General features: G+C 46.4%; 1 protein-coding gene and 1 pseudogene across 1 annotated transcript in view; one reads left to right on the forward strand and one right to left on the reverse strand.

Annotated features, from left to right (window-relative positions):
• The window catches only part of LOC141133727 (C-type lectin domain family 10 member A-like), an 85,436-nt gene that overhangs the window by 13,578 nt on the left and 47,440 nt on the right, over window positions 1–24,418 (forward strand). The window lies entirely within an intron of this gene.
• LOC141135841 (U2 spliceosomal RNA) lies at window positions 10,651–10,796 on the reverse strand (annotated as a pseudogene).

Here is a 24,418-nt window from a genome sequence, read left to right on the forward strand (position 1 = left end):
CTCTTTAAAATAGGGAGGTCCCCATATATACCACTGCCCCCTACTGGATTAAGGGTTTCCTTGTACTTTTGGTTACTAAATACACAAACTGTCATTTTATTTAAGTAAAAGTCCCATGGTGTAAACAGTAAATCATACTGTCAAGCAATACTGATCCATAATCAAGGAAGGAAGGAGATATTCAAACATCTCCTCAGTAGACTGTCCAATCAGCAGGGAGAGCGGTTGGAGGAATTCGCCCTCTCACAGCTAATCTACATACACATCCCATAATACCCAAGGCAGACAGACACAACAGAATACAGCCACACCCCAAATGACCCAACACAGAGTACACCATAGTATGAGACTAATTGTGTAAATATATATATATATATATACACACACACACACACACACACACACATACATATATATATATATATATATATATATATATATACACACACACTGGTTGTACAATGAGTCTGTTTAGTACAGATCAGACTAGGATTCTCAGTCACCCTGTGCCCCCAGTAGAGACACAGGGTGACTTGGACATAGGAGGTGCATGGGGAGCTAAAACAAGGGTTTCCCATCCTCCCCAAGGGATTCTTGGTTCCACGGGTCCCCCGTCCAAAGTGACTCCCGTCACATTAACTATTATTAAATCAGACACTAAAAAAAACAACATTGTGCTGGCTTGGAAACTTATGCAGCCAGCATGATGGCCACACATCCCACTAGAATTAGGGTGAGCCAAAGACCCACACCCTGCTATCCAAGTCAAAATAGAAGCACAAACATAAGTACTGGAGGCATGGTCTGGCTGCTGAGTGGAATCGCTGCATAACGGCACTGCTCTGTCCAGACAGCAGATTCAAAGCCACTGCAAAGCACAAGAGCTTGCCAAAAATACTCCCCACTACACCTATCGATATTGGGGACCACTGGAGACCCTCTGAGATATGTCCAGGAAGAAATCTAAGCCCCCAGTACTGCGCAAACTGACCGAGTTATTCCACAGAGGGGCAATGGATTCCCAAGATGGTGCCGACTCCGGGAGCACTGCGCACTCACCGCTGCCTCCCCTCCCGCCTGCTCCTCTCCCCTATGGAGGACTCACCACTTGGGCAACAGATCTGCTCATCTCCTCTCTGCTGACAGGCCCAAAAGAGCTGCAGACTCCCCTGCTCACTCTCCACTAAAAGCCCTGGTGAGTAAAAAGCACATGGGAGATGATGGTTCTCTTACTAATCAGGAGGGGGAAGATCTGGGCTCCTTAGCTTCCATCCCAGCCTCTGAGCACCTTTTGAAATCAATGATTTTAACACTCCACAAAAACATTCAGGTAGAATTTCGCTCTTCAGTGTCACATGTTCATTCCAGAATTGATCATGTCCAAGAGCGCAAAGCCCGAATTGAAAGACAGATGGAGGAAGTCACTCATTCTTATAACAAATTGATTTATTCCCAACCTGCCCATGCAGAAGATATCCAATTTCTAAAAGCTAAAGTTGCAGACCTGGAAGACAGGCAGAATGATATTAAATTCAGGGGGATACCTGAAACAGTTAAAAATCCTGACCTGGTTCCATTTATCCAGTAACTTTTCTCAAACTTATTCCATCTCTATTCCCATCTGATTTTTTTAACTGATCTTTAAACCAAAACATCTGCCTGCGTCCATCCCAAGAGATGCGTTAGCCTGCATCCATTTTTTTCAAATAAAATACCAAATCATGAAGCTTGCCAGATCCGCACGCATCCTCCCTGATCCCTACTCAAAAATGGCTCTTTTTGCTGACATCTCTGGCACCACTGCACAGATGTGGAAGGAATTCTCTCCAATAACTAAAGGTCTCAGAGACTTGGTCTACCAGTGGAGGTACCCAACAACTCATGGTCACCTACCAAAATAAAACTGTGCCAATGCATATGCTAAAAGAAGGATACACACTCCTTCACAACTGGGGCATCCCCTTAGAACCCCGCTCTGTGGGTCCATCTCCGCCCAGAATCCAGAGATCCTGGTCCACAGCTGGAAATACCTAGCTTTTAATGGCAACGCACCCTAAGGCGTCCTCCTGACTTATATCTAGCTACTCTATCTCCTGAATAGACAGCCATCCCTTGTTTCTCCACTCCCCAGGTTACAAGTGTGCTATGCACACCATACTGTTTTTTGTTGCTCTACTTACATTGAAATGCTTTTTTTAATGAGCTTTGTAGATATTAGGTTGTTCTTTATAATGTCACCTATTTTGTTTATCCCATCTCTGTGGGATTTTTGGATGGAGAATTAGTGTGTTATCTTTACCTGGACATATCGCAGCACCTCTACTTTAACTCACATGTCACTTAAAATTGTCACGCACAATGTTAAAGGGCTGAACAGCCCATTTAAATGCAGACTTATGTGGAAAGATGCTTTATCCCATAAAGCAGACATACTATGTATACAAAAGACACACTTTGTTGCTGAAAAGGCCCCTGTCTCATTACAAATCGTTCCCCCATTGCTTTTTTGACTCAGCAGAGGTCAAAAAGATGGGGGTAATGATTGCTGTTTGTGATTCTATTCCATTTCAGATGCATTCAGTTGAATTCTCTCAGCTATCTTCAACAATCACCCCCTGGTCCTTGTCAATATTTACGCCCCCAATGAGCGCCACAAGCAATTTTTTCACTCCCTGACAAAAAAAACCTCAGCCCTTACCCCTAGAACCAAATAATTATATGTGGGGACTTTAACACAGTCTTAGACCACTCCCTTGACTCATCTAATGTCTGTAGAAGATGCGTCACTGCCTTAACCTCTTATGTACAACTTGAGGATCTCTAAGACCCTGGAGATGTTTTCATGCCTCTGAAAGAGACTACACATTCTACTCCTCCACACAAAAGTCTTATTCCAGACTCGATTTCTTCCTGGTCAACAAACATCTACTTCAATATGTGAGCGCCACACAGATTGGTCTGATAACGTGGTCTGATCATGATCCAGTCTCGCTGGAACTTTATACCTCTCCATCTAAATGACCACAAACAACTTGGAGACTAAACACCTCCCTTCTCTCCCATTCTTCTTATCGGGAGGAGATAGATTCTGAAATTCAAAAAAAGTTTGAGGTGAATTTTTTATCTGTATCTGATGCCTTACTGTGGAATACCCAAAGCCTTCATTAGATCAAATTTGATGCACAGGAGAATAAGTCCCGTATACAAGCCATTGCTACACTGCTTCAGAACATCAGAGTAGTTGAGCGTTCCCACAAATCTTCTCCCAAACCCCAAGATGAGGAGGAATTGCATAAATGAAGAACTCAACTACACTCCTTGCTACACACAGATTTTGACTACTATGTCAAAAGTCTGCGTACTACCCTTTATGCCCAAGGCAACAAGCCTGGCACAATACTAGCAAGACAATACAAACAATACAAACGCAAGATGGCACAATCCAAAATCTCCTTCCTGCTAGATTCTCAAGGCAGAAAACCCCCAAGACATCGCCAACAAATTTAGCAAATTTTATGCCAATTGTATAACTTGAAAGACTCCCCTGCAGTTGTTCACACCTTCTTAGCATCCATTGACTTTTATTTATTTTATTTTATTTATTTACTTATATAGCGCCATCAATTTATGCAGCACTTTACATATACATTCACATCAGTCCCTACACCCTCAAGGAGCTTACAATCTAAGGTCCCTAACTCACATTCATACATATGAGGGCCAATTTAGACAGGATCCAATTAACCTACCAGCATGTCTTTGGAGTGTGGGAGGAAACCCACGTAGACACAGGGAGAACATGCAAACTCCAGGCAGGTAGTGTCATGGTCAGGATTCGAACCAGCGACCCTTCTTACTGCTAGGTGAGAGTGCTACCCACTACACCACTGTGCCACCCTCGCTCCAATCTGAACAACTAAATGATCTCTCTAGACCCTTTACAACTGAAGAGATTCTTAAAGTAATCTATAATCTCCCTCTACACAAAGCTTTCGCCCAGATGGGTTCAGTAATGAATATTACGAAGTCCTTGAAAGAATTACTATATCCCACCAGTGGCGGCTGGTGAAGTTTTAGGATGGGGGGGCGCCAGAGCCCGCCCTTCCATTTGACCCCTCCCACTTGGTGAAAATGGGTGTGGTTTCAGCAAAATAGTGGGTGTGGCTCTAAGGTGGTGTGGTTAGTGTCTCAGATGAGCGAGGGATGGAGGGAGCGGGAGAGAGGGATGGGCGGACAGCAGACCCAGATCCTACACAACAATAGAAATGTGTATTCTAGAAAGTTTAACAATCAGCAAATAAAAATATTCCAAACACTTGGTGTTAGCACTTCAATCATCCCGGCACCTCGGTTGTTATGGTGTCGACTGATTGAAGCACATTATTTCTATTATTACATTGTAATATAAAATGAAATCATTCAACTCACCATAATGCAGAATCAGTGGGAGCCCCGAGTGTGTCACCTGCCGCCAGATGCCATCAGGTGTCTCCAGCGGAGTCTGTACTTACATGTAGCCTGTGTAACACAAAATGCAGCCTGTGTCCCCCAAATTCAGCCTCCTGTGTCCCCCAAATGCAGCCTCCTGTGTCCCCCAAATGCAGCCTCCTGTGTCCCCCAAATGCAGCCTCCTGTTTTCCCCAAATGCAGCCTCCTGTGTCACATCGAACCCCCCCCATTCTCCACGGGAGCACAGCGGTACTACTTACCTTGCTGTGTGTTGTCCTCTCCTGTCCTGCAGTGTCCTCTTCCACAATGAAGATGGAGGGGTCCGCCCGTTTACCTCATACTTCCTGTTTTCTTTCTCCCGGGCGCAATGGGAGAATGAAAACAGGAAGTGACATCAATCTGAGATGTCAATCAAACCATCCGGCCGTAGTAATATATACTACAAGTGCCGGGCAGAAGCTACTCGGCGCTTCAGAAAGTGCCGCAAGGTGGGCTAAATGCCCGCAAATGAAGCGCCGCGTCTATGCAATCTTGTGATTGCATAGACGTGGCACTTCCCATAAGTATACTGTGTCCAGCATCGCACTGTGTCTGGCATCCGAACACAGTGCACTTAAGGCCCTTTTTTTGTATTTTTTTTTTTTTAAAGGGCCAGTAGTAAAAGTTTTTTCTTTTTTTACTGCCTGGAGGGGGGGCGGTGCCCACGTGCCCCCTATGGACGGGCCGCCACTGCTCCCCACGTCCAAAAAGCATTTTCATCCTTCACAAACTCTGGTAAAAACCCCAAAGATTCACTAGAAGCCTTTATAGTGACAATCCCCAAACCAGGCAAACCTATAAACAATCCAGCTAACTATCGTCCCATTTCACTTCTTAACAGACATAAAAATTTTCACTGAATTACTAGCCTCCAGAGTTTCACAGTATGTCCCATCGCTGGTTCACAAGAATCAGGTAGGGTTTGTTGAAGGACGGCAGGCCTCTGATGCGACTTGTCGTTTTATAGACCTGATTTAATGGACAGAGTGCAGTCGAGGGCCTTCTCTGCTCTTGTCTCTTGATGCGGAGAAGGCCTTCGACAGGGTGCACTGGAATTATCTTAAGGAGGTTCTTTTGAAATATGGCTTTAGTGGCTCTATTCTCTCAGCAATTTTAGCGCTAAACTCTGTCCCTAGTGTGAACCTGCAGACTTTTATCTAGCCCCTTTGACATCACCAATGGTACCTGTCAGGGATGTCCAATCTCCCCTATTATTTTTACGGTAATCTTGGAACCTTTGGTGATGTCCATAAGATCCAACCCCAGTATCTCGGGCATCATGATCGGTTGGGAGGAGCTCAAAATAAGCCTGTATGTGGATGGCGTCCTCCTCTCCCTCTCCTCTTTAGTATACCTCCCTGAAGTACAAAAAACCCTAGAGATATTTGGTGAATATCTAGCATGCTAAATCTTCACCTTGATACTGTCCTTAAAAAACAAATTTCAAGATTAACTCCTTTCTCCTGGGCACCAAAACTCTCTTTCATACCTGGGTAACAGCTGACTGCACCTTCTAGTAACATCCTTACTACTAACTACAACAGAGTAGTGGAAAAGCTAAATAACATATCTTAAGATATGAAACAAGTTAAAGTATCCTGGGCTGGTAGGATTACCTTGGCAAAAATGTTTCTTTTGCCCCACATACTCTATTTCTTCAGGACTTTACCTCTCCCGCTACTGCCCCAACATCTGAGTAAATTACAATCAATCATAAACTCGTTCATATGGAACAAAAAAGTCTTCTGTTCAAAGCATTACTCTTCTGTATGCCAGCATCTTTAGCAGGACTTGGTGTACCAAATATAGCAAATTATTACAAGGAGGTTGTCTTATGCCGCGTACACACAAGCAGACTTTTCGACTGGACTGGTCCAACGGACTGAGTCCGGCAGACAATTCGACCATGTGTGGGCTTCATCGGACCTGCAGCTGACTTTTTCGGTCAAAAATCTGACGGACATTAGATTTGAAACATGTTTCAAATCTTTCCGATGGACTCGAGTCCGGTCGAAAAGTCCGCTCGTCTGTATGCTAGTCTGATGGACGAAAACCGACGCTAGGACAACTATTGGCTACTGGCTATGAACTTCCTTATTTCAGTCCGGTCGTAAGTCATCACATACGAATCTGTCAGACTTTTGTGCATTTGTGTGTAGGCAAGTCCGTTCGTTCGAAAGTCCGTCGGAAAGACTGTCAGACCTTTGTTGCCAAAAAGTCCGCCCGTGTGTACAGGGCATTAGACTGAACCAGACACTGGTGGAGGTCCTCAGATCCTCCAGCCTGGATTCAGATTGAAAGCTCAATTCTTTGCTCTTCAACTAAAGCTACTCTCTCCGCAACCCTCCTCAAATATTACCCGCCTCATCTCCAATGCAGTAAGACTTTATCCACCACATGTATCTGATCCTCACTGGCAGTAGGTGCACCAACTAATATCCTTCAACTCCTTCCGCTACAGGGCAAAAGCTCTCTTGTCCTCACACCTAGAAGTTAGTGTTTGGATCCAGAGCGGTATTAAACAATTTGGAGACCATTACAGTAACACATATCTTCTTTTCAAGAGCTCCAACAAAAGTTCCACATTCACCGTAATGACTTTTTCAAGTATCTCCGTATCAGATCCATACTCCAGAGCCTCAAGAATAAGGACAATGACCTTCTTGAAGGAGGTCATAAAATTTTACAACTCCCCTGCTGCTACCCAGAAAGGGATCTTTCACCTGTACCGCTTACTCTTGACACAGGTGGCAAAATCCAAGTCGTCATCTATTACTGGGAATGGACACTACACTTCTCCATACCTCTTTGCTGATGGCATATTACTCTACAGCTTCCACTTAAACTCTCAAAATGCATTTCACACTGGGAATCATTTCACAAAATCATCCACAAGTGGTATTACACCCCAACCAAGCTTGCCTCTTTCTTCCCAGACCAGTCCCCACACTGCTGGAGACTGTGTGGTCAATCTGGCTCCCTTTATCACATCTGGTGGTATTGCCCCAAAATATCTTCATACTGGTCTAAAATTGCAAACTTTATATCCTCGGTGTCGTCCCATACCTTATCATTCACACCACAAATGGTTCTTTTGGGTATTGCCATCCTGGACCTCTCTCCACGTTTCAGCTTTTTCATTTCCCACACCTTGATTGCAGTCACACTGGTTCTCACACCCATTGGAAACAAAAACCTTATTAGAAGAAGTGCTCCAGACTCTTAAAAAACACTTCTTAACCACTTCAGCCCTGGAAGATTTGGCTGCTCAATGACCAGGCCGTTTTTTTGCGATACGGCGCTGCGTTGCTTTAACTGACAATTGCGTGGTCGTGCGTCACTGTACCCAAACAAAATTGACATGCTTTTTTTCCCACAAATAGAGCTTTCTTTTGGTGGCATTTGATCACCTCTGTGGTTTTAATTTTTTGCGCTATAAACAAAAAAAGATTGACCATTTTGAAAAAACAAAACAATATTTTGTACTTTTTGCTATAATAAGCATCCCCATTTTTTTTTAAAAAAAGCTAATTTTTTTCTCAGTTTAGGCCAATATGTATTCTCCTACATAATTTTGGTAATAAAAATCACAATAAGCGTATATTAATTGGTTTGCGCAAAAGTTATAGCGTCTACAAAATAGATTTATGGCATTTTTATTATTATTGGTTTTTTTTTACTAGTAATGGTGGCAATCTGCGATTTTTTATTGAGACTGCGACATTATGGCAGACACATTGGATGCTTTTGACATATTTTTGGGACGATTGACAATTATACAGCGATCAGTGCTGTAAAAATGCACTGGTTACTGTATAAATGTCACTGGCAGGGAAGGGGTTAACACTAGGGGGCGATCAAGGGGTTAACTGTGTTCCCTCAGTGTGTGTATTAACTGTAGGGGGGAGTGGACTGACTAAGAGAGATGACAGATCGTGGTTCCTAGCTATTAGGAACTCACAAACTGCCTCTCCTCTCAGAACAGGGATGTGTGTGTTTACACACACACACGTCCCTGTTCTGCCTCTCGTGCCCACGACCGCCAGTCACGAGCATCAGCGCCCCCCGCGGTGCAGGTGGCACGCGCGCCTGCTATCCTGCTTAAAGGACCGACGTACAGCTACAACGGCTCGCGGGATCATGCCGTCGTAATGATGGCGGCTGGTCAGCAAGTGGTTAACAGAACTCGCATTTGCCAAAGCAAATCTAAGACTTTATACCTTCTGAGATCTGGCATCTGGGACAAACTGGGATCCTTGTGTAGCACTAACCCCCGAAGGAGCTGCTGATTTATTTGGGCCTGTACTCTGCTTTGTTTCCCCTTTTTAATATCTCAGTCCCCCTGACACAGCTGTAGTGTGATAGTGTGCAGTCAAACGAAATTATAAAGCAAGTTGACAATATTCAATATAATATACCTGTCTGTAGTCACCTTACCCTCCTCTTGGCTGGTGATGAAGAGACAAACAACACTCACACAGTTATACTTAAATAATAACCTTATTTACTGTAGTTGTATTGGAAAGAGTTAAACTACAATGGTTGTACTGTCAGACCAACATAGTCTGACAGACAACTAAACTTTATATTACGAAGGTACAATACAGGTATCAAATGTCTGAAATAATATATAAGAGATATAACAAAGTAAATAGGATAACCGTCAGAGTGAATGTATCTCACTATGAGCACTCTCCTATTTCCTGCGCGCTTAAGGCTATACTAAATCAAATGTTGACTTGATTAAGTATAATACAACACTAAGGAACTCCCTCCTTTAGTATCACACTACCCCAATATAGTAAAGGGACACAATGCCTTGTGTTTTACTAATCAGTCCTTCTTTATCTTCTTTTCTTCTGCTAGCAAACAACATAGATTTGTAATCCAAAGGGTTAGTGACTCCTGATCAAAGTAGACTGAAAATGTGACAGTGAGGTTCTGGTGCAGCAGCACTATAACTGACTTTGATGCCAGGGAATCAGTACTAAATTCTCTTGACTTTGCTTGTGGGACTATGGGTCCCAGCAACTCTGTCTTGTCTAGACGGATGTAATAAAGCACATCAAGAAACTTGTGGGCAACAGCCCCCTCACCCAACCAGGACAATGTTGTCAGAAAACTCTGTTCTGATGTACAGGGTTCTGTCTCCGGCCAGCCGGCACTGCTGAAATGCTCCGCTCCTCTCCACGAGACACTCCGGAACTCCCAGATGACTCCGACAGGCTCCTCTGGCTCCTTTCCAGTCTTGCCCCGCCATCAGTCCAACTCTCTGGGATGCCACAATACTGCTACTCGGATCGCTGTTCCGTGGAGGTAGGCCGCGCTGTGCTGGAGACCTCACACAGATCCTGGTATGGTCTGGTATGGACTTTGGGGGGACCCCACGCCGTTTTCTTTTTTTTTTTGGCGCGGGGTTCCCCTTAAAATCCATACCAGACCTGAAGGGTCTGGTATGGAATTTAGGGGGAACCCCACGTCATTTTTTTTTTTAATTTTGGTTCGGGGTTCCCCTGTGGGGAATTCCCATGCTGTTTTTATCAATGAACTTCTATGTGTATTGTCGGCAATGCAATAGCCGCGGGTAGTTTTAAATGTAATTTTTCCTTCGAAATGTCATTTTACTGTCAGACTGTTCTAAACACGGGAAACATGCGCCCCTTTACAGGCATACTATAGACACACCCCAGCTACGAAATTTAAAGGGATATTACACTTTTATTGTTTGACTTTAAGCATTACTAAAATCACTGCTCCTGAAAAAACGGCCGTTTTTAAAACTTTTTTTGCATTGATCCATGTCCCCTGGGGCAGGACCTGGGTCCCCAAACACTTTTTATGACAATAACTTGCATATAAGCCTTTAAAATTAGCACTTTTGATTTCTCCCATAGACTTTTAAAGAGTGTTCTGCGGCATTCGAATTTGCCACGAACACCCCAAATTGTTCGCTGTTTGGCGAACTTGCGAACAGCCAATGTTCGAGTCGAACATGAGTTCGACTCGAACTCGAAGCTCATCCCTACCCAGCATATGAACAGACCAGGTATCACCATTCAAATCAGAAGGCACTGGGTCCCTCATGTACATCACCATAGAATTCTTCCTGTGCCCCACCTTACCTAGGGAGCACCCCTGTTTCTGTTCCTACAGGACAAACCTTTAGAGTCCCCATCATACCAGAAATAATATACAGCCAGCAATTCCAACCAAAAGCCTAGAGTGACAGCAGAGCATCCCTACTGGACAGTGGACACTGCCAACAACAGATACTACACTTGATCTTAGCCAAAAGGCCAAGACAAAAGGTGGGATGTGGAATGGCTTGTTTACTGTATGAAAAACAAACTAACAACCAGCAGTTGCTTTAGTTGCTAGAATGCTGGCAGCCATCTGCAGGTGTGTGGCCAACTCAATGGGAGCCTGGGACCATGGTGAATGCTTTCAGAATGGAAAGTTGGAGAATCTTGGGGAATATCCATTCCCTAGGTCTCCTCTGTGATGAATGAACCCAGAAGCAGCAAGCATTTTGTCAATTACAGGTTCAGAACCATCATTCCGTGGATGCTGTGGATGATTAGCTGCAGTGGAGGGCAAGGGAGACAATAGGGGTCTAATAGACCCATGATGTTTCCAAAAAGAGAACCTGCCCATGCTATTACATAAGGGTTGTTAGCCCCCTTGTGATAGTAATAAAGTTAAATGAAAAAAATAAAAAGCATGTTAAAAAAAAAAAAGTCAAGGTAGACTTACCGGTAACTTGTTTTCCAGGAGTCTTTCAGGACAGCACCTTGAGAGCGTGGCTCCACCCACTTGTCAGGAAACACACCTCCACCAATCTTTAAAAGGAGGCTCCTTCCCACTTATCATCAGTAGTAGTAGAGAACCTCCGGCCCAAGCTGGAACACATAATCAGAATATGGTTAGTCACAGCATAGTAATTTAATACAATAAGGGTGGGTTGCTGCTGTCCTGAAAGATTCCTGGAAAACAAGTTACCGGTAAGTCTAACTTGATTTTTCCCTTAACGTCTTTCAGGACAGCACCTTGAGAGGATAACAGAGACTTACCCACTAGGGAGGGACCACAGCCTGCAAGACCTTTCTGCCAAAAGCCTGCTTACTTGCTGACAGAAGATCCAGTCTGTAATGACGGACAAACGTTAGGTAACTTGACAACGTAGCCGCCTTACAAATTTGATCTGGGGTGGCACCAGCTATTTCTGCCCATGTAGTGGCCTGAGCCCTGGTAGAATGTGCTTTAATTCCCAGCGGGGGGGGGGTAGCCCCGACTGAGAGTAGGCTGCCAGAATAGCGGATTTAAGCCATCTAGCTATCGACCCCTTAGATGCCTGGTGTCCCTTCTTTTTTCCAGAAAAAAGTATAAACAAAGAGTCCGAAGGCCGAAAGTTTTTTTGTTACTTCCAGATAATGTAATAAAGTCCTTCTTACATCCAAATTGTGGAATTTGCTTTCTTTCTCCCCTGAAGGGTTTGAGCAAAAGGTTGGTAGGATATTTCCTGCGACCTGTTGTGGGCTGACGCTACCTTCGGCAAAAACCCTGGATCGGTTTTGAGTATAATCCTATCTGTGTAGATGGATAAAAGGGTTTTTTTTTAACAGATAGGGTGTGCAGCTCACTAATCCTCCTTGCTGATGTTATTGCAACCAAAAATAAAGTCTTAGGAGTAAGGTTCTTCAGTGGTTCGAAAGGTTCCTTCGTCAGGGCTTGTAGGACCACTGATAGATCCCAATTGGGAAAGTGCCTAGCAGGAGCTGGTCTGGATCTGGTAAGCGCCTTGAAAAATCTTATAACCAAGGGCTCAGAAGAGATTGGTCTTTCTAGAAAGACTCCCAAAATGGCTACTTGCACCTTAAGCGTGCTCACTGACAAGCCTTTGTCAGCACCATTTTGAGGAAATTCTAAAATTGACACTACACCGTTCTATTTGTCGAACGACAGTAGGAGTTGTAGACTTTCCAATATTTATCATAGATTTTTCTGGTCACTATTTTTCTACTGGAAAGTAAGGTAGTTACTAAAGGTTGTGACAGACCCTCCTCCTCTGCTCCTCAGATACCAAGCAGTGAGGCTTAGACTGGCCACTTCCGGATGATGTATCAGACCTTGTAGGAGCAAGTCTTGCCAGTGAGGCAGCTGCCAAGATGGCTTGACTGCCATCTGTAGAATGGTGGTAAACCATGCCCTTTTTGGCCAAAAATGGAGTAATTAGAATTACTTCCACTTTCTCCCTCTGTATCTTTCTCAATACCAACGGGATTAGTTGAAACGGAGGGAAAGCGTAACCCAGATGAAATTTCCAGGGCTGTATTAATGCATCTGTCCCCTGGGAACTGTCGTTTCTGTTAATTGAGGAGAATACCGGGAGTTGCGTATTTTCTTCTGACGCAAACAGGTCTATTTGTGGCTAGCCCCAGGCCCTGGTGATCATGGCAAAAACTTCTGGATTCAAGCTCCATTCTGCCTCTTGAATCCATCTTCTGCTTAGATAATCTGCCACTACATTTAGAGTGCCCTTGAGGTGGACTGCTGATAAGGACAGCACATGATTTTCTGCCTATCCCAGGATCGTTGAAGCTAGAAACTGCAGTGTTTAGCTTCTTGTGCCCTCTTGCTTGTTCAGGTAGGCTATGGTAGTGGCGTTGTCTGAGAGGACATGGACATGGGAACCTTGAAGGATTGGAGAGAAGGCATCCAATGCTAAGGCGATTGCCCTTAGTTCCCTCCAATTTGAGGACCTTTTTGCCTCTGACTGAGACCAAACTCATTGTGTGAAGCTTTGACCCAGGTGAGCCCCTAAACCCCACACACTAGCATCCGTCGTTACCACCTTTTCTATTGGAAAAGACCAAAGCAGGCCCTTTGACAGATTTGCCTGATTTCTCCACCACCAAAGCGATCGCTTCACTTTGATGGGGATCTTTACTTTTGCCTCCAGAGATTCTGTCCTGTGATTCCATACCCTCAGGAGAAAAGTCTGAAGAGTTCTGAAATGTAACCTTGCCCATTGAATGGCTGGAATGGTTGAGGTTAAGGTTCCTAGTGCTGACATGACTTGACTGACTGATAATTCCTGATTTGTCTATAAGGAGGCTACAACTTTTTGGACTTTTACCTTTTTATCTTCTGGGAGAAAAACTCTGTTCCACTGAACAGATCTGATACCCCAGGAATTGTACTTCCCGGGTTGGATTGAAATTTGACTTTTGCATATTTACGATCCAACCCAAGGCTTCTAGATGACCGTGGGTTTTCCCGAGGTCCTCTAACAACTACTCCCTGGAAAGGGAAAAGAAGAGCAGGTCGTCCAGGTACAGAATTACCGCAATCCCCTGCAGGCAGAGAGGTGCGAGAGCTTCTGCCATCACCTTTGTAAATATCCACAAGGCAGAAGAAAGGCCGAAGGGGAGGGCCTTGAATTGTAGGTGCAGAACCTCTTCCCCAATGTTTATAGTCATCCTTAGGAATTTCTGAGACTGAGGGGATATGGGGATATGCAAATGGGCATCTCGAAGGTCTATCAATGCCATAAAGCATTCCTTTGTCAATAGGTTTCTGACCGTGAAGATGGAGTCCATACGAAATCTTTTGTATGGGACTGATCTGTTCAGCGGTTTCAGGTTGAGGATTAATCAAAAACTTCCGGATGGCTTTTTTATCAGAAATATATGGTGCCCGTCTGACTGAATTAGTAAGGGCTGCATCTTTTGCTGTCATCCTGATAGATTCAGCTGATGCATCTGAGAGATAAGCTACTGCCACTGAAAGAGTTGAAAAGGAATCTAAAATTTCTTGCCTAGGGGAATCGGCTGTTATATGAGCTTTAAGCTGATTCACCCAATACTCCATATTTCTGGAGACGCAAGTAGTTGCCATTGCTGGGTTGCCCATAATGGCTTGCCAAGCCCTCTTCAGTTGTTGATCCATCTTTTTATCAATGGGGTCTTTTAAGATCCCCATGTCCTCAAATGCTAGATCAGTTGATCTTGACACCTGAGAAAAGGCTGCATCGAGTTTTGGAACCTTATTCCAGAGAGCCGCTGGGTCTTCATCAAAAGGGAACCTTCTCTTATGAGCCCTTGAGAAGAATGGCTTTCTTTCAGGATCAGCCCATTTTTTCTTGATTGTCTCAGAAATCACTGCATGGACTGGAACTGTATGTGTTTTGGGCTCGCTGACCCCTGCATACATCCTGTCATGTCAAGACAATTCTTTATGCTCTTCCTCCAGGCCCAAGGTAGCATAAATTGCGCTCAAGAGGCCGTCCACTTGATCCAAAGACAATTTATATTTGGAAAGCATATTTTACAGATCATCCCCGTCCTCATCTGATTCATTAGTAGGGAAGAGTCGAACACCCCCCTGTTCGGTTCGCACCAGAACATGCAAACAGGAAAAAAGTTTGTTCGAACACGCGAACACCGTTAAAGTCTATGGGACACGGACATGAATAATCAAAAGTGCTAATTTTAAAGGCTAATATGCAAGTTATTGTCATAAAAAGTGTTTGAGGACCTGGGTCCTGCCCCAGGGGACATGGATCAATGCAAAAAAAAGTTTTAAAAACGGACGTTTTTTCAGGAGCAGTGATTTTAATAATGCTTAAAGTCAAACAATAAAAGTGTAATATCCCTTTAAATTTCGTAGCTGGGGGGTGTCTATAGTATGCCTGTAAAGGGGCGCATGTTTCCTGTGTTTAGAACAGTCTGACAGCAAAATGACATTTTGAAGGAAAAAACCCATTTAAAACTACCCGCGGCTATTGCATTGCTGACAATACACATAGAAGTTCATTGATAAAAACGGCATGGGAATTCCCCAAAGGGGAACCCCGAGCCAAAATTTAAAAAAAAATGACGTGGGAGTCCCCCTAAATTCCATACCAGGCCCTTCAGGTCTGGTATGGATATTAAGGGGAACCCCGGGCCAAAATTTAAAAAAAAAATGACGTGGGGTTCCCCCTAAATTCCATACCAGACCCTTATCCGAGCATGCAACCTGGCAGGCCGCAGGAAAAGAGGGGGGGACGAGAGTGCGCCCCCCCCCCTCCTGAACCGTACCAGGCCACATGCCCTCAACATTGGGAGGGTGCTTTGGGGTAGCCCCCCAAAACACCTTGTCCCCATGTTGATGAGGACAAGGGCCTTATCCCCACAACCCTGGCCGGTGGTTGTGGGGGTCTGCGGGCGGGGGGCTTATCGGAATCTGGAAGCCCCCTTTAACAAGGGGACCCCAAATCCCGCCCCCCCCCCTGTGTGAAATGGTAAGGGGGTACTTACCCCTACCATTTCACTAAAAAACTGTCAAAAATGTTAAAAATGACAAGAGACAGTTTTTGACAATTCCTTTATTTAAATGCTTCTTCTTTCTTCTGACAATACACATAGAAGTTAATTGATAAAAACGGCATGGGAATTCCCCAAAGGGGAACCCCGAGCCAAAATTTAAAAAAAAATGACGTGGGAGTCCCCCTAAATTCCATACCAGGCCCTTCAGGTCTGGTATGGATATTAAGGGGAACCCCGGGCCAAAATTTAAAAAAAAAATGACGTGGGGTTCCCCCTAAATTCCATACCAGACCCTTCAGGTCTGGTATGGATTTTAAGGGGAACCCCGCGCCAAAAAAAAACCAAAAATGGCGTGGGGTCCCCCCAAAAATCCATACCAGACCCTTATCCGAGCACGCAACCTGGCAGGCCGCAGGAAAAGATGGGGGGACGAGAGTGCGGCCCCCCCTCCTGAACCGTACCAGGCCACATGCCCTCAACATTGGGAGGGTGCTTTGGGGTAGCCCCCCAAAACACCTTGTCCCCATGTTGATGAGGACAAGGGCCTCATCCCCACAACCCTGGCCGGTGGTTGTGGGGGTCTGCGGGCGGGGGGCTTATCGGAATCTGGAAGCCTCCTTTAACAAGGGGACCCCCAGATCCCGGCCCCCCCTGTGTGAAATGGTAAGGGGGTACTTACCCGTACCATTTCACTAAAAAACTGTCAAAAATTTTAAAAATGACAAGAGACAGTTTTTGACAATTCCTTTATTTAAATGCTTCTTCTTTCTTTTATCTTCCTTCATCTTCTGGTTCTTCTGGCTCTTCTGGTTCTTCCTCCGGCGTTCTCGTCCAGCATCTCCTCCGCGGCGTCTTCTTCTCCTCAGGCCGCTCCGCACCCATGGCATGGGGGGAGGCTCCTGCTCTTCTCTTCTTCTTTTCTTCTCTTCTTCATTTTCTTCTCCGGGCCGCTCCGCACCCATGCTGGCATGGAGGGAGGCTCCTGCTGTGTGACGGCGCTCCTCGTCTGACAGTTCTTAAATAACGGGGGGCGGGGCCACCCGGTGACCCCGCCCCCCTTTGACGCACAGTGACTTGACGGGACTTCCCTGTGACATCACGGGGAATGCCACAGGGAAGTCCCGTCATGTCCCGTGCGTCAGAGGGGGGCGGGGTCACCGGGTGGCCCCGTCCCCCGTTATTTAAGAACTGTCAGACGAGGAGCGCCGTCACACAGCAGGAGCCTCCCTCCATGCCAGCTTGGGTGCGGAGCGGCCCGGAGAAGAAAATGAAGAAGAGAAGAAGAGAAGAAAAGAAGAAGAGAAGAGCAGGAGCCTCCCCCCCATGCCATGGGTGCAGAGTGGCCCGAGGAGAAGAAGATAGAAGACGCCGTGGAGGAGATGCTGGACGAGAACGCCGGAGGAAGAACCAGAAGAGCCAGATGAACCAGAAGAAGAAGAAGATGAAGCTAGATAGAAGAAAGAAGAAGCATTTAAATAAAGGAATTGTCAAAAACTGTCTCTTGTCATTTTTAACATTTTTGACAGTTTTTTAGTGAAATGGTAGGGGTAAGTACCCCCTTACCATTTCACACAGGGGGGGGCCGGGATCTGGGGGTCCCCTTGTTAAAGGGGGCTTCCAGATTCCGATAAGCCCCCCGCCCGCAGACCCCCACAACCACCGGCCAGGGTTGTGGGGATAAGGCCCTTGTCCTCATCAACATGGGGACAAGGTGTTTTGGGGGGCTACCCCAAAGCACCCTCCCAATGTTAAGGGCATGTGGCCTGGTACGGTTCAGAAGGGGGGGCCGCACTCTCGTCCCCCCCTCTTTTCCTGCGGCCTGCCAGGTTGCATGCTCGGATAAGGGTCTGGTATGGATTTTTGGGGGGACTCCACGCCGTTTTTTTTTTTTTTTTTGGCGCGGGGTTCCCCTTAAAATCCATACCAGACCTGAAGGGCCTGGTATGGAATTTAGGGGGACTCCCACGTCATTTTTTTTTTTAAATTTTGGTTCAGGGTTCCCCTTTGGGGAATTCCCATGCCGTTTTTATCAATGAACTCCTATGTGTATTGTCGGCAATGCAATAGCCGCGGGTAGTTTTAAATGGGTTTTTTCCTTCAAAATGTCATTTTGCTGTCAGACTGTTCTAAACACAGGAAACATGCGCCCCTTTACAGGCATACTATAGACACCCCCCAGGTACGATATTTAAAGGGATATTACACTTGTATTGTTTGACTTTAAGCATTATTAAAATCACTGCTCTTGAAAAAACGGCCGTTTTTAAAACTTTTTTTTGCATTGATCCATGTCCCCTGGGGCAGGACCCAGGTCCCCAAACCCTTTTTATGACAATAACTTGCATATTAGCCTTTAAAATGAGCACTTTTGATTTCTCCCATAGACTTTTAAAGGGTGTTCCGCGGCATCTGAATTTGCCGCAAACACCCCAAATTGTTCGCTGTTCGGCGAACTTGCGAACAGCCAATGTTCGAGTCGAACACGAGTTCGACTCGAACTCGAAGCTCATCCCTATTCATTAGAATGAGAGGGGGAAAGCCCTTCCTGGTTCAGAGGACCCACTTCTGCCTCCACTGCAGGGACTAACAGTGAGCCTTGAGAGGATTTGTGAGGTAGTAGGCTGACTTGTGGATGGATTTGTAAGTGAGGATTTAAAGGATTGAATAGTAGCATCCAATTCCTTTTTGACAGATACTGTCATGAAGATCCTGCCAGTAATCGGCGATCCAAACGCACGGGGACACGGCCACGGGTTCCACTGCGCATGCGCGCGTGTTCACAGGTGCTGTCACGCACAGGCACGCGCGCGCGCACTCCCGCTAGTGCTAGGCGGGCTATTTAAACCGGCCTGTCACACTCTATCCCCGCTGTCTGCTCTACAGCGTTCCGTGTGCCTTACCTGATCTGACCTGTGTACTCTGCTATCTGACCCGGCTTCCTGTTAGACTATCCTGCTATCCGCCTGCACCAGATCCTCTTGGCTTGCCTGACCATCCCTCTGTGTTATCCCTGGTACCTCTGCTGCTCGACCGATACCGACCTCCGGCTTGTTTGACCATCCCTCTGTCTGATACCAGTATCCAGCCTACTACCTGCTGCCTTGTTCCTGGTTCCAGTCCAGTGTTCCAGCCTACTACCTGTTGCCTTGTTCCCGGTTCCAGTCCAGCGTTCCAGGCTACTACCTGCTGCTTGTTCCTGGTTCCAGTCCAGCGTTCCAGGCTACTACCTGCTGCCTTGTTCCTGGTTCCAGTCCAGCGTTCAGGCTACTACCTGCTGCTTTGTTACTGGTTCCAGTCCAGCGTTCCAGGCTACTACCTGCTGTCTTGTTCCTGGTTAGAGTCCAGCATTCCAGGCTACTACCTGCTGCTTGTTCCTGGTTCTAGTCCAGCGTTCCAGTCTACTACCTGCTGCCTTGTTCCTGGTTCCAGTCCAGCTCTCAGTCCTGCTTACTTACCTGCTTACTTACCTGCTGTGGTTCCGGGTCCTCTCTGTATTCCAGCTTCCTCTTCAGCTTCAGGTTCCAGAGGATGCCACCACTCCTGAACTTCCGGTGACTGTCGATCCTGCCAGGCACCCATACCACTCCTCACTCCTGGGCCTTCTGTCTCCATTCCAGGGGAACAGGAGTGGGAGCTGTAATGGAGGTCTTTCTCTGCACTTCAGGCTCACAACCTACCAGGTACGTGACAGTAGCAGACAGCCATGTCTGAGCCTGAGCAGGGAACGTCTCCTATGGAGGAACTTTGTGCACACCTGGCAGGATTGACTGAAGCAGTCAAGAATCTACAGCAAGGATACACCAGGCTGGAGGAACGAGTGTTAACCTTATCTAATCCCATTGGGGCCCAGGGAGTTCCTTCCGCTCCTGCTCCTTCAGTCGGGCCTTCCTCAATGGTGATGTTCCCTCCAGAACCCAAGGTCCCGACGCCTGAACGTTTCTCCGGAAATCGCCTTAAATTCAGGGCTTTCCGCAACTCCTGTGAATTGTTCTTTGCTCTCCAACCACGTACCTTTTCCCTGGAGGCTACCAAGGTGGGCTACGTAATCTCTCTGCTTTCTGGTGACCCCCAAACCTGTGCCCATCGCCTCTTGGAGCAAAAGGACGTATCTCTCCACCTTCTTTGATGCATTGGCTCAGCTGTACGATGACCCCCAGCTGTCCGTGACTGCAGAAGCGGCTTTGCACACCCTTCAACAGGGTCGCAGGGCTGCAGAGGACTATGTGGCGGAATTCAGAAAATGGAGTGCGGACACAAATTGGAATGATGCGGCTCTCCGCTATCAGTTTCGAATGGGACTTTCTGACTCTCTGAAGGATGAATTGGCCAGGGTTGGTACCCCACAGACTTTAAATGCACTGATCGATCTAGCCATCCAGATCGATCGACGCTTAAGAGAACGTAGGACTGAGAGAGCTGTGGGAACTTCTTGCCCAACTTGGGTTACCCCTAAAGTTCCTCATCATACATCACCAGCACCACCTACCTCCACGTTCAACCCACCTGAGCCAATGCAATTAGGGGTCCTGCGGCCTGCTGTTACCCAGGAGGAATGACAACGTCATCGAGTGAATAATCTGTGCCTGTATTGTGGGGAACCTGGGCACTATGTCAGAAACTGTCCTCTTAAACTCCGTAAGTGCCTATCCCTGTCCACTGACTATGTTGCACCTCTGGTTAAGAACACTACTCACCTTGCTCTCTCTATCCTGTTACAGCTTCCAGGAGAGACTCTGCAAATAACCGCCATTATTGACTCTGGAGCTTGCAGTTGTTTCATGGACTCTCTTTTTGCTACCCAACACCGGATACCTCTGTTGCCTAAAGCCCATGGACTTTCCATCCATCTAGCTGATGGAACCGCCATTAAGTCTGGGCCTGTTACCCAAGAGACTGTTCCAATACCCGTCTCCATCTCAAATTCTCATCAAGAACTGCTACGCCTAGATATCATCGCTTCACCTCTGTTTCCCATAATCCTCGGCATGCCATGGTTACAGGCCCACAATCCTGACATTAATTGGATCACAGGTGAAGTTACCTTTTCTTCTCCATATTGCCAATGGTCATGTAGATTTCAGAACGCTCAGGAGAACCCTACCTTGCACTGTTTGGATACCGATCCTAGTCTACACCTCTCCATCCCTTCTGCCTATCATGATTTCTTAGATCTATTCAGCAAGCAGGGGGCAGAGGTCTTACTCCCTCACCGGGCCTATGACTGTCCTATCGAATTACTCCCCGGTGCTGAGATACCTTTTGGAAGAATATTTCCTTTGTCTGAAGTAGAACAAGGGGCTTTAAAAGAATATATCGATGAGAATCTAAAGAAAGGCTTCATTCGTCCATCCACGTCTCCAGCAGGTGCAGGTATCTTCTTTTTACAGAAGAAAGACAAGACCCTCAGACCATGTGTAGATTACCGTGAGCTGAACAAGATCACTGTAAAAAAACGTTACCCTCTTCCCCTGGTACCAGAATTGTTCCAAAGACTTGGGACAGCTACCATATTCACTAAGCTGGACCTCCGCGGAGCCTACAATTTGGTTCATATTAGGGACGGAGACAGATGGAAGGCCACCTTTCGTACTCGTTATGGACATTTCGAGTACCTAGTGATGCCTTTCGGTCTGTGCAATGCCCCTGCTACATTCCAGTACTTCATCAATGATGTTTTACGAGACTTCCTAGATTTGTTTATCGTCTATTTAGACGACATACTAATTTTTTCTTGTTCCCTTGATTCCCATCGCAGGCACGTCAGAAGTATGTTGGCCCAGCTTCGACAACACGGACTATATGCAAAAGCTGAGAAACGTGAATTTGAACAGGAAAGTATTCCATTTTTGGGGTTAATCATTTCCAGTAAAGGCATTAAGATGGACCCTCAAAAGGTCGCTGCAGTTCTAGATTGGCCAGTCCCGACAGACAAGAAGGGGATCCAGCGATTCGTTGGATTCGCTAAATTTTACCGTAAATTTATTAAGGGGTTCTCAGCCATCATCACACCCATCACACAGCTAACTAAACTGGGTACACGCTTCCACTGGTCTGCTGAGGCCCAAAAGGCTTTTGAGACTCTCAAGGGCCTTTTTACTTCTGCCTCCGTACTAAAGCATCCAGATTCCTCTCTGCCATTCGTACTAGAGGTGGACGCATCCGAAATTGCAGTAGGGGCAGTGTTGTCCCAAAGACAGGGAACTAAGGCCCTGTTATATCCTGTGGCCTTCTTCTCTCGTAAATTGTCCACGGCAGAGAGAAATTATGATGTAGGTGACAGAGAGTTGTTGGCAATCAAGCTACGCCAAGCCAGGTGGGCTCTCTTTTTCTCCAGGTTCTCCTTTCATGTCACTTACCGCCCTGGCTCCAAGAATACTAAACCTGATGCCCTATCCAGGATGTCTCACAAGCTCCAAGAGGTTTCCCCTCCGGACAAAATTCTATCCAAGGGGAATTTTCTTTTGCTTCAGGGAGACCTGCTTTCCCAGATTAAGCAGGCTTCCGCAGAGTTGGGATCTTCCATTAGGTCAGAACTCCAAGTTAAGTATGGGTTACTGTGGCACGAGAATAGGATCTTTATACCTGAAGAACTACGAGTTTCAGTACTGGAACTCTGTCATGAGCATGCATTGGCTGGGCATTTTGGCGTGGCTAAGACCACTGATTTGGTACAGCGTACCTTTTGGTGGCCTCAGTTACGCAAAGATTGTAGGAGATTTGTTGAATCCTGTACCACCTGTATCAGGAACAAGGGGCACAGGACCAAGGCATGGGGATTGCTAAAGCCATTACCTGTCCCAGATAGGCCTTGGAAAATGCTTTCTATAGATTTTATTGTGGAATTACCTCCAGCTGGGGGCTTCACCTCAATTTTTGTCATAGTAGACCGGTTGTCGAAAATGGCCCACTTTGTCCCAATGAAGGGCACCCCCTCAGCTACAGAAATGGCACAGGCATTCATTAAAGAAGTCATCAGGCTCCATGGGGTACCGGTTAATATCGTTTCAGATCGGGGGGTACAGTTTACCTCCCGATTCTGGAGGTCTCTGTGCAAACATTGAAGATTGAACTCTCATTTTCATCTGCTTATCATCCCCAGATGAATGGGCAAACAGAGAGAACAAACCAGACTCTTGAACAATATTTACGCTGTTTTTCTTCTTTTGCCCAAGATGATTGGATTTCTGTTCTCCCATTGGCTGAATTCGCCTACAACAATTCTATTCATTCCGCTATCAAACAAACTCCATTTTTTGCAAATTATGGTTTCCACCCTTCATTTTTGCCTAATTCTCTTCCAGAGTGCACAGTATCCGCAGTTCAGGAGAGGTTGGACTTCTTTACTTCCAACAACCAAGTTTTGCAGGAGACCATGACCAGGACCCAGGAGTATAATAAGGCAACTTTCGATAAGAAGAGACGAGGTGAGCTGTTACTTACACCCGGGGACCAGGTATGGTTATATACAGTAAATCTCAGGTTGGCTTGCCCGTCAAAGAAATTGGGTCCCAAGTTTCTTGGACCATTTCCTGTCAAGCGAAGAATTAATGAGGTGGCATACGAACTTGAATTTCCGGATTCGCTAAAAGTGCATCCAGTATTTCATGTGTCCCTGCTCAGACCCTCTGTTTCTAATCCATTTCCATCCTCCTGATCCAATTTTGGTAGATGGGGAGGAGGAATTCGAAGTGGAGGCTATCATGGACCATAGGAGAAGATTTAACCAAAATCAATTTCTGATAAAATGGAGGGGGTTTGGCCCAGAAGAAAATTCTTGGGAACCTGAGGATAATATTCATCCTGAAAATCTATTGCAATCTTTTAAAAGAGCCCATCCGGAGAAGTTTCTTCAAAGGGGCATCCGGAGGCTGCCCTTTGGGGGGGGGGCAATGTCATGAAGATCCTGCCAGTAATCGGCAATCCAGACGCACGGGGACACGGCCACAGGTTCCACTGCGCATGCGCGCGCGTTCACGGGTGCTGTCACGCACGGGCACGTGCGCGCGCACTCCCGCTAGTGCTAGGCGGGCTATTTAAACCAGCCTGTCACACTCTATCCCCGCTGTCTGCTCTACAGCGTTCCGTGTGCCTTACCTGATCTGACCTGTGTACTCTGCTATCTGACCCGGCTTCCTGTTAGACTATCCTGCTATCCGCCTGCACCAGACCCTCTTGGCTTGCCTGACCATCCCTCTGTGTTATCCCTGGTACCTCTGCTGCTCGACCGATACCGACCTCAGGCTTGTTTGACCATCCCTCTGTCTGATACCAGTATCCAGCCTACTACCTGCTGCCTTGTTTCTGGTTCCAGTCCAGCATTCCAGCCTACTACCTGCTGCCTTGTTCCTGGTTCCAGTCCAGCGTTCCAGGCTACTACCTGCTGCTTGTTCCTGGTTCCAGTCGAGCGTTCCAGGCTACTACCTGTTGCCTTGTTCCTGGTTCCAGTCCAGCGTTCCAGGCTACTACCTGCTGCCTTGTTCCCAGTTCCAGTCCAGCGTTCCAGGCTACTACCTGCTGTCTTGTTCCTGGTTCCGGCCCACGTTCAAGGCTACTACCTGCTGCTTGTTCCTGGTTCTAGTCCAGCGTTCCAGTCTACTACCTGCTGCCTTGTTCCTGGTTCC

The sequence above is a fragment of the Aquarana catesbeiana genome, linkage group LG03 (genome assembly GCF_042186555.1).
Source record: "Aquarana catesbeiana isolate 2022-GZ linkage group LG03, ASM4218655v1, whole genome shotgun sequence".
In the NCBI taxonomy this organism is placed as follows: Eukaryota; Metazoa; Chordata; class Amphibia; order Anura; family Ranidae; genus Aquarana; species Aquarana catesbeiana.